Source organism: Pipra filicauda, unplaced genomic scaffold (assembly GCF_003945595.2).
Source record: "Pipra filicauda isolate LSUMZ 115617 unplaced genomic scaffold, ASM394559v2 scaffold22_size4397567_pilon, whole genome shotgun sequence".
Classification (NCBI taxonomy): Eukaryota; Metazoa; Chordata; class Aves; order Passeriformes; family Pipridae; genus Pipra; species Pipra filicauda.
Genome location: NW_024104343.1, coordinates 4308012 through 4312944, shown reverse-complemented (window position 1 = coordinate 4312944; position 4933 = coordinate 4308012).

Below are 4933 nucleotides of genomic sequence, written 5' to 3'. Positions count from 1 at the left end.
GTTTGTTAAACTTTCAATTGATAAAATCATGCTTTCTGTTTAGTCCTCAGTAGTCTGAAAGTTGATAATAGCCAGGGTTTTTTTAAGAGCATCCAGTAAGTTTGTTTGGTTTTTAAGCATGTATGGTCTCCTGAAAAAAAAAAAAAAAGGCAAAACAACAAACCAAGACTTTAAACGTGAACTGTTTAGTCCCAATAGTGGGGTATTCACAGTTTTTCTCCTGTTATATAATGTGACCTTTCCTAAACTTGGCATTGAAGAATCCTAGACATGTAGACTCAGATTTTTAAATCTGTAATAGCCTATGGGAGTTCAGTGCAATTCTGCATTGTCCTGTCCATAGAAATTTACCCTCACTTCATAAAAGCTAGCAAACACAGACCAGGCTTGTATTACTTGGTGAAAATGTCTTCATTATATACAGTACAGTCAGCCAAGTGGTTAGAATTGAAATAATTTGTGTTGATTTAGTGTATTTATTTTGTCTTCTTTAATTCAGATATTTAATTCTGAATGAAGTGCAGTGTAGAAGAGGCTCAAGAAGAGCCTTACTGTGGGAAACTGGCATTTATAGTTTAACAGGGGTTCAGTAGCTAAGAAATGTTTTGCTAATAGCTGAAATCATGCGCTGACCCTTATTTCACATTAAAATGACCGGAGTTTGACACTAAGATGACAGCTGGTTAATACAACTTGAGATTTTAAAGTGCTTGAGTATATGTAAATATTATGACTGATCTCCTAAGTGTGTTGGAAGATACTTCAGAAATGTCCTTGTTCTAGCAGTTTACTGCAGTCACCATTTTTTGAGACTAATATTGCAGAAGATAAACTATCTGCTGTTTTCAGAGGACAGATAGAATAATTAAGAACTGTAATTGACTCCTGTAAAAAATGTATGCATTTTGTACTAGTGCTCAACCATAGTGTAAGAACTGTGGAGTATAAAACCTGAGATTTCAGATTTGCCTAGTTTGATCACTTAAAAAATAATGCTTGACAGTTTTGATATCTGGTTTTTATATATAAATATATGTATAACTCTTTAGAATATGCAGTAAATACATTAATAACCTTTTGGTTGAGCTAATTCAATCACTGGAAATATGAGGAACGAAACTATTTAGAGTCAAAAGCTGAAAGCTGGTGAGCAAGAGACATCACTGTATTTTGGAATTCTGTGAAGCTTCAAAGAAAGTGTCACCTATTAAATTTAAAGCTCTTAAAGCTTTTTAGATTGCCAATAGTTGGAACATTTTCATACTTTTTTTACTCCAAAACATTTTAAAAAAATGCTTCAAGCAGTCTAGCATCTTACATATATTGCGTAATGGTCTATTCTGTTGAAAAGTGTACAGAGTTGTACAGAAGTATTATATTTTGACAGAAGTAGATTAAAGAATAAATAGTAATAATCCAAAATTGGGCAAAACATAAGGCTCTTCCACCATCTAAAATCGAGTGGAGAATTACCAGAGCTGAAAGGAATGAAGCTTACTTTGCTGGAAATTTGCATCTCATAGGTCCAGGTTCCAACCAGAGCTTCTTCTGCTGTGGGGTATTTTACAGGGTGTGATACTTATGGCATAGATTATAATGTATTAAAACATAGTAGTTCTGCATATTGAAATGGTACTTGTTTGGGCCAATTTTATACATCTTTTTCCCAGAGCTGATTTTCAGTGGATCCATTCCCTGAATTGTCCCAACTGAGAGCAATGTTGGTTTTCCCAGTACTCTTCTGTTTGCCTGCTACCTCTGTTCATGAAATTTATCAAAAATTTGCTGTCTTTTCCAGCATATCATATATGATCAAGTTTGCTATTGGACCCAAAATTTGGGGTTTTGCAGCTATGCTGGAAGAATCATGGACACGAAGGAAAAAATGTGAGAAATTACACATCCATGTACAGTCAGAGGTTGATGATTTGTTTTTCCTAAGGTACTTGGGCTGCAAATGAGTAAGAGTTAAAGTAGGCTAAAGGAAGGAGTCATAAAATGAAAAGACAGAATAAGACTTCATGACGAATTGTGCAGATTAACCAAAGAGAAGCACTTGCTAACTAATAATTGATTCCTTATATTTTAGATTCAGTGTAAATTCAAACCTTTAAGGACAGAGTCCAAAGGAATGGTCCTATACCAGTGCTTAGTCACCTAGAAAGAAGTAGATTTAGTTGACTTAGTGCCTGATGTTTTTCTGACCATGCCATATATTTGGATGTTAAGGAAAGCAGTGGAATTCCAGCGGTGTAATCCTTAGTACTGGCTCATTGGTTTCAAATGCCTGGCCACCTGGAGAATTTTTAGTTATCGGGCTAGGTCCTCAGACAATGTGAGGGAAAATGTTCTTGGAAATGGCAGGCTTTTGGATCAAACACTTGAATCACAATAAGTATCATAATACACAGTTTGATTACACCAGACAAATACTGTACCTACAGGTGAATGGGGTCAGTATATAAATGCACTGAAAGCAAGGTCTCCAACCCGAAGGTATTCAGCTGGTTTTGCAATGCATCAGTTCTATGCCATTCTGAGGCATGGAATTTGACAGACAGCGGTGGTGAGTTGTTCTTCAACTTGAAGTGACTTGTTCAAGAGGTTTACTGGTGGCAGATGAGATGATACTTTTATCTACCTTGAGTAACTAATGAATGGAGCTCTGATAACAAAAGCTCGTGAAGTTTCTGGGAAAGGAGAACAACAGCTTCGGTTAAGCTGAGAATTATAGTGACTTGAGACTGCAGCCTGATAGATACTCTCTGCAAGTATGACAAATTGTTCATGTCAGGGTAGATAAAGATAAATCTTCCTGAAAGGAGGGAAGGAGAGTGTCTGCACAGATACTTAAGGAAGCAATGCAAAGTAAGCATAAAGTTCTGCATGAGGAAATCTTCTTGAAGGTATTGTCTTGGGGCAGCGGTTGATCCAAGGAGATCACAATTTACTTAGCAGAAGTAGGTCTGGCCAGAGTGACAAGCCCACTGTTACCTGGTTGTACATCACCTTCTGCTGCTTCCTTTTGCTTGACTGGAGAAATGTAATGGGGATCTGAGCCATGAGTTGAGGTGAGGTGTAGTGCTCTAGTGCTGTTTACACGAAAAACAAATCACTGTAAGCCACAATCAGTTTAAAATTGACTTCATCTTCTCTACATGAATCCTAAGCGGGAATTGCATATAGATAAAATTAAATTGGACTTAAAAGTGCTTCCATCTTATTTATGTTCACATAAGCAAAGGATTGGATAATCATAAGATAGAACTTTATAACATTCCAACTGGGATATTGGTGTAGCTTTGCTCTGCAATCGCATTTACGTGCAGGGGTAGGTGTAGTACCTCCAGAGACAGATCTTTTACAGTAGCTTGTGGTGGAGAACTTTCAAACAGCAGCAGTAGCAAGCAGCAGTAGAAGGTAGTTGTAACCTCGAGGTGTGAGCAGTGGTTGCTCTTAGGTGGATTGTTTTCTGGTCAGTGTTTAGAGAACTGCTTTGTTGTAGGAGCCAAGATCCACTGTGAGAGCCAGCAAGTGAAGAATTTTCTTTGAGAGCTTTCAGGAAATTGAAACTGATGTTGGAGCAAAATCTGGTATCCTTAATGAGCAATTCAGCTGCCTAGCAGGAAGTGACCCATGTGACAATCCACAGATAACTAGCTTCATGAACCTATATTTTCAACATGACCTTTCCATATCCAGCCTCTTCCTCCAACAACCTAAATAAACAAACTAGGCGCTTAGTTCAATAAAATAACTGTAGTTGGTTTTGTTGTTGGATGGCAGCTCTGCCTGAATGAGTGACATGTACAGTGCTGAAACCTCACTGGATCATTTAAAATTGTGTAAACACTGGTGTAAGGGATTTTTTTGTAATGTATCCACTACCACATTTTTTTCAGCAGAACTTAGTGGGTAGAGAGGTGTTTATTCATGGTGCTTTTTTTATGAAGGCATTTTTTTTCCTTTACTGTAAAACATAGACTTTTTTTGGGGGGGGAAGTCACTTCCAGTGAGCATGAATATGGCAGGACTGTAATCTATGCTGCTACTGATATGTGTTCACATTACCGAGGCACTGAATCCAAGATAGAACAGCCAGCTGAGAAGTAGGGATTATCACTGTGAGTTTAGTAGCACAACAGCACAGTTATATGGCTTTTAGTCTGTTTAGAGCACAAACAGAATTCACACTTGGAGAAAGCAGGAAGCCCATTTTAGCCAGAATTAATTTGACCAAATACAACATGTGGGCAGCTTTCCACAGCACTTGTTTTTAGGAGACTGCTTAACACACTTGCTAATTAATTCCTAGACTGATTTAATGAAGTGCATACTGAAGTATGCACTTCACTGTTTCTTCCCCCTGCAATACTCTGTGGAGCTCTGATGCTTCATGTACGTGTGCTGTCCATGCCAGAAAGAAGGGTGAGAAGCTATGCTCAGGAAGAGGAGAGCAGAGCTGTTCCTTTCAGAAATACTGAGCTGGCCAAATGGGTTTAATGGTAGTAAAGCTTTACAACCTGATACTGAGAATAAATAAGAATCTAATCACAGTGCTGACTTACTGCAAATCTGGGATCATTCTAGTGCCTTAAGCCCCTATGTATCAAGGAGAGAGAATGGGATCTGCAGTACCCAGCACCTTAAGAAAGCTAAGTTAGCTACTGAAAGTGCTAGAGAGAATGGTGCAAGTTAATCTGAAACAGTTAATCTAACAAGCAAAGTCATATTAAACAAATATTAAAAGAAAGCATGGTCCAGATCAGAATTGTTTCTCTGCTCTCATTAAAAGTAAATAAAAAAACAGCGACAAAAAGATTAAAGCGAAGTTCTTTATCAAATGTATCGCCTCACTGGCATACAAAATATTGGGAAGGAGAATCTAAAGACGTAGCTTATGCACATTTTAAAATATTTTTTTGTTAATAGT